Consider the following 6,693-nt stretch of genomic DNA (forward strand, 5'->3'; position numbering starts at 1 on the left):
TCTCCCAGTCTCAGTCTTAGTGAGCCCGCACAGCACACCTGGAATCAAACCCCAATCACTGTGCTCTGCCTAAGCAGGCACTTTAGTTCTCTGAGCTATCTGGCTCTCCCTATTTTGGCTGCTTTCAAGGAAGCATAAGCTATGAAGATTTCTGTTGCTGTGGATTTCTATTACAACCAGATAGTATATTTTGGAGAAAGCAAAAAAGAAAGTGGCCTATAAAGAAAAGTTTGAGAATGAATTAAGCATCTATATTATTGCAGTCCCTTTGCTAAGTGTTATGTATTTGGATAGAAATGCTTTCATTTTCAAAAAAACAAGCATCTCATAGGGAGAAGAAGTAAAGTACATATAAACAGATGATTTCAATGGAAGCCAGCCAGGGCTAATGCTGATCAAGTAGGGAGGCAGTTTAGGGAAGAAGGATTAGGCCAGTGCAAGAGGAAGAGGCAAGTGGAATAGGTAGCACAAAGTATGGGACAGGCATGCTTCAGAAGCTAAGAAAGGGCAGAATTTAAAAGAGGAAGAAAAGCGTATCTTAAGTAAAGATTAGTAGCCTCATTCAGATATATGGAGTACTACTAGGTATAAACACACAATTATTAAGTAGAAAATACTTAGAAAGTGTGAGTATTTGATCATAACCTAATATGATTATGTTAAAGTAAATCACTCCAGACCAAATTAATTTCTCCATGACATGAGAACTAAAATAGAGTAGAACATTTAGTATATCTAGAGGTTTTAAGGCTTTTCATACAAATTCACAAGCCTTTTTTTTTTTTTTTCCACCAAAATTTTGTTTTGTAAAGTGAGCATTTAACTGGGGGGAAGGTCATTTCTGTAGGCAACCAATGACTATGTGACAAAGTGGGGTTGCATCCTGAGAGCTTTTTCCCCTCAGGCCTTTTCCAAAGCCTGGTATTTTTCATACACGTTATCAACACCTTAGAAGATAATCTCATTCACCAGCTTAATGAGAACACTATCTGTTCTAATCCTTGAATGCTGCCAACTCTACAAGGCACAAGAATAGAATCCAAGAGTCCTGATTAAGTGGGAACTATTTTATCAAAAGTGTGATTTAAGTCCTAGGCAGAGGCCCTTTATAGTTAAGGACAGAACTCTAGAAACTGGTAGATACAATCTTTAACCTATTAATATAGCCCCAGAAAATAACTAGAGATGAAGAAAGTCCTTTTGATACAGGGAGAAAAACTGATCTTGGGTGAGTGACCTCCAAACAATGTAGGGAACCTCCAAATGACATAGGGAAAAATGATCTCCTGACCTGACCTGCACGAGTTTGTGTTCTCTAAAACTGAAGAATGAATTTTAGGAACAAACAGAGATTATGAGCAGAATATATTTATTGAGAGAAAGAAAGATCCTGTCCAAGAGAGGGACAGGAGGAGAGCCTCCAAGTAGGTTGCTCCCGGAAGTTGTCTTTTCCAGGGAATTTATAGAGGAAAGCCATGTGGTGACGTGGGTCTAAGGTGGTGGAGAACATGGGAACTTGCTTAAGTGGGCATGAAGTGGGACAAACCTATGGTCAGCCAGTGAGATTACAAGCACCATTGCTCAAGGTAAAATTGATTAAATCCAGGACCAAATTGGGAAGCGAGTCACATAGCAAGTGGGCACGAATATGGGACCGGGTCTCTTCCTGTTGGGGGTTGGGCTAGTGACTCATTTGGGCTCTTTCAAGGTGATTGATACCTATTTAGGACATCAATCCCTAATGCCCATCCCTAGGGAAGTATGTACCTGTGTTTCCTCTTTTTGTCTTGATTTTAAGTGTGGCCCATATGGGAGTGCCTGTCTCTTCCCAGTTGTAAGGTCACTTTGTCTTCCATCCTGTCTCCCTGCATACCTGAGACTGTCTGACTGCCTATAATATTTCTATCTAATTTGGCTGCCTGCAACACTTTCCTGGCCACCATGAATCACAATTAAATCATATTAGGTTAGTCAGAGAATCACTATGCCTCCTGGGTCCTAATTGGAACATTATTACACCCTTTTATCCTCTACTCTCACTGAGAAAAGAATGCCATCAACAGATATACCGAAGAAATTAATTGGTAGAATATGAAAATTCATGTCAGACTTTTATCATTTGATTAAAAATTCCACATTTCTCTCCCCGTGTCTTTTTCATTTTTTCTCTCTTCCTTCCCACCTTCCTTCCTTCCTTCCTTCCTTCCTTCCTTCCTTCCTTCCTTCCTCTCTTTCTTTCTTTTGATGGTACCAGGGATCAAACTCAGGACTTTACACTTGCCAGACAGACTCTTATGTTGCTGAGTTATATTTTAGATTTTAAGCAATGCTGATTAAATGAATAATGACTTGAAGAAAGAAAAAACAGACAATAAGCACTGAAGGCAAATGTCTTCACTTATACCCATTTATTTAATTAAGTGGATTCTATTTTGCTTTTGTTATTTACTAGATACATCTTAGGTCCTGGGAATATGGGAACGAGGAGTCACTGAGCTCATGCAAAGCAGCAAACAGTCCATTTGAAAAACATCATAAGAAAAAGGAGTACAATTCAACTGTGGTTGCCATGATAAATGACAGAGACTCTAGGAAATCCATGGCAGGGTACAATGGATAGTAGGGACTGAGAAAGTAATTTGGGGTAGGATAGTAAGTTAAACTTGAATGATCAATGTTTTGTTTTATTTATTTATTTATTTATTTATTTATTTATTTATTTTGGTGGAACTGGGGATTGAACTCAGGCCCTTGTGTTTGCCAGGGAAGCGCTTATCCCACTGAGCCATCTCCCCGGCCTGATTAATGTTTTAAATGAAGATTTAGATATAGCTAACCCTAATCTCAGGTGCATGTGTGTGTGTGTGTGTGTGTGTGTGTGTGTGTGTGTGTGTGTGTAAGGAGAATGGGATTCTTACAAAGGAAACAATTAGCAAAGACACTTCAAAGAATTTGCTAGGGGATTTAGAGATATTATCTTTTTCTCTTTAGAATACATTGGAGACAAGTTGATTTAAATCAAGTGAATTTAACTTATTCATCAATTTTCTGTTAGTATTTTATCATTAAGGTGGAATATTCACAGAAAATATTGATATTTATTCCTGGAGGTTATTAAAATGGATTTTCAAAGAATATATCTTCATCTATATAGGAAAAAACAATTTAGGACCTACAATTGCTATCAAGTTTCTGCTTTTGAATTAAATATGTTATTTTTATTGGGAATGAGAAAATCCTTTCTTTAAGCATTTATTTAATGTCTTACATGAACAGTAGTTTTATACTTAATATATTGTTATGATTTAGATCTTAAACAGCCTCCAAAAGTTGCACAAGGAAAAAGGGAAAGCCCAGCAGGAGGATGATTTAGAAGGGTGTATATTCTCCCTAACTCTTCTCTAACTTTGTGCCTATCATGAGAAAAAGCATTTTCAGCCACGACTTTCTGCACTGGAGCTAGCTGACTATGGACAGAATCCTCCAAAGACTTGAGCCAAAATAAATTTCTCCTCCTGTAAGTGGCAGGTGTCAAGCATTTTGTCCCAGGGATGGAAAAGTGATTAATACAGGTGGTTATTCTAATCCACAAATATTATGAGGGACTTAATCCTATGAAAGGTTATTTCTCTGCATGTGTGACATACTTTCTCTCACAGTTTATTAGGCGCTTGACTCAAAGGTGATTGAAAGAAACAAGTTGAAAGGAACATTCAAGATCATCATTAGGAAGATGACAATAAAATTGAACCCTGCTTCTCCTTCATTCTTTGCTGCTGCTCATTCTAGAAGCAAGGCTCAAGGCCAAAACCACAGTCAAAAAGAAAAGAAAAAGAAAAAGAAAAGAAAGTTCTATCCAAGCATGTGCCAGGAACTAGAAATATTCTGTGTGTGCAAAATGAGAACTCAGATTCCTTGACTACTGATTTAAGGAGATATTTAGACATAATCTATATAAAAATTTTCAAATGTCAAGATATTAAACCCTATTATATTGTAATAGGATATAAGTATTTCCCATTCATTATTTTCCTATCAAATATTTCCTGAAGCACACAGAAGGACAAAATCATCTGTACCAGTCAGGCACCAATTTGAGGAATGATATTTGATCCCCCAAATTTAAAGGAAGAGCTGTTTATTTGGCTCATGTTTTCAGAAGCTTTGGTCCATAATCTGCTGTTTCCAGCCAAACCATCACAGTGAAAGCACATGGCTGAGTGGCCCTGATCACTTCCTAGCAGACACAAAGCAGGGCACATAAAAAAGTCACAATAAGAGAGCGGTTAGGATCAGATATAGTTCTCAAGGTCATGACCACACACAACCAGATGAGTGGTTTACTAGTTATTTAAATATACTTAAAAATTATTTACATCAATAAGACTAAATGACTAAATATACACTTATCAGTTTGATACCCATGTAGCTCCTTAAATCATAATTAACTACCAAATAAAACAAATATATCCACCAAACATCACAGAAGTTTCCTATGTACCACCAAAAATTTTCTGCTTCTTTCCCATGCTCACAGCAATTTTGGCATTGTTCAAAAGTCTCAGTGCAAAGTCTTCACTGAGAATCAAGGCAAACTCTTAAATCTGAGCCCCGGTAAGTGTTGGAACACAAAATTACGTAGTCCCAAAATACAATGACACAGAGCCAATTTTGCAGTTCTGAGAGGGAGGGATGGGGTGCACAAAGCAACGGGACAAATGCAAAAGCAAACTGAAGACTTAGCTAGGAAAACATGACCTACTAAAGCACCATGTCTGACAACCTGGGCACATGGTGATGAGACTTAAGGTCCAGAAGGCCTGTGGGCCCTGCCTCCATGGCCTTAGTGGAAGAAGCCCACGTGATCCCTCTTTTGGAATGGCTCTACACACTGCCTATAGTTTTTATTGGTAATCATTCTCCATTTCTGGTAACTCCAACTTCCTAGGCTCTCCACTGAAATTTTCACTTTGTTCTTACAGCTTCCTGTATTTGTCTTTCAAGGGCACACGAACTAGTCCACCATGCCTTCCTTGGAAATCTGGGTGGAAACCTTCATAATCCACAACTCTTATAGTCTCCTTATCTGCAAATCCAGCATCACATGACCAAAATCAAGGTTCTCAGTGGGAGCAGTAGCCAGGAATCTTTAAATCGTAACTCCAGAAGCCTCTGAGTTCATAGATGACCAAACTCTGAAATGAGTCCTGGTTATCCAAGTTCCTAAGGGACTGCTCTTGATCGGGGGACTCAGGGGCTTACTCCTGTAATGAAAGGTTTGTTTTTCCCCCTTGATCCTGCCATGGGTGGGGTTTTTTGACTCCGAAGATGCACTCAAGGCCCTTTTCTTCTTGCTTCAGTTCAGAGCACTTGGTTTCTTTTTAATGGAACTAATCTTTCAAGCAGCCCCACTTCCTTTGGCTCCAACTTCACCCCTGGGTCATTTCAGATAAAATATTAAATTTTTCAAAATATTCTGCTCTACATTTTTTCTCTTATAGTAATCATGATAGTTCTATCACTATAATTCTGACTAAAAGCACCCAGTGGAACTGACGTAGCCTAAATGTTAGGCTGCCTTGAAGTGTCCTCCAATAGGTCAATTAGTCTAAATCTCTTAAACTCAGTGTTACAAGCTCAGGATAATGTCACAATGCAGGCATGTTTCCACATTTTTTTGACAGACTACAACACACATGAATTTTAGTTCAGTTCTCAATAGAGTTCTCACTCTGATTGGAAACCCCAGGGGCCTGGACTTCATTGTTCACATTTCTGTCAATATTTGAGTCTTCTCATTTCTGATCAGAATAACCCATCAGCATTTGCTTATGACATAGTAAGGCCTGTGTATCCCACTTCTCCAAACTTTTCTGAACGCCTCCCTCTAAACAGTTCCAAAAGTTTCTGAGCCACATGATAAGGTAGTGAAATGAAGTTCAAATAATAATAATTATTATTGTCCTTTGAAGAGGAATAAAGAGACATTATAGAAAAGATGCTTTCATAACTTAACTACAGGGATGCAGTAGAAAAATGGTATATTGAATGTGTACCTTCTACATACGTCCAGTCTGCCTCTGCCCTGACAATCTGGTCATGTAGTCCGTGTAGCTGCTTTATGGGACCTCTAAAAATGAGGTGGCGGGGGAGGGAAAAAAAAGAAGAAGACAGGGAATGGAATGGGATAAGCCGTTTCATCTAACTACCTTTCCCTTTTAATAATATCTGATTGTTATTAATAAAGCTGAGTGAGAGAAGACAACACCCTCACACAGCCCACCAACATCTTTTTGGGCAGCACAGGAAATACCACCCCATCAGAACAGGCAGGTAGAGGGATAACTGACCAAGTGAAAAATAAAAGTCTCTGTAATTAAATTATTAACAGGTACATAAATAATTGACCTTAGACTGGCAAGGCACAAAACAAGTTAGCTTGCAGTTAGCACACCACATCTGATCCTGACTCTTAAATCCATCAAGACTTCAAATTTACTGTTAGATGATGACCTTGTTAGGAATTATGCAGATCAAGCTGTTGTTAGGAAACAGAGAGAAATTTTTGCTAATAATGATTTCTTTCACTTGTCAGATGCTGAAATCAGCTCAAGTAGCATTTATAAATAGTAGCAATAGCATCATTATTTTTATTTTGTTAAATGCTACTAATGAGAGAAAAAGTCTTTCCAA

This window comes from Octodon degus, unplaced genomic scaffold, assembly GCF_000260255.1.
Source record: "Octodon degus isolate 3935 unplaced genomic scaffold, OctDeg1.0 scaffold00106, whole genome shotgun sequence".
Classification (NCBI taxonomy): Eukaryota; Metazoa; Chordata; class Mammalia; order Rodentia; family Octodontidae; genus Octodon; species Octodon degus.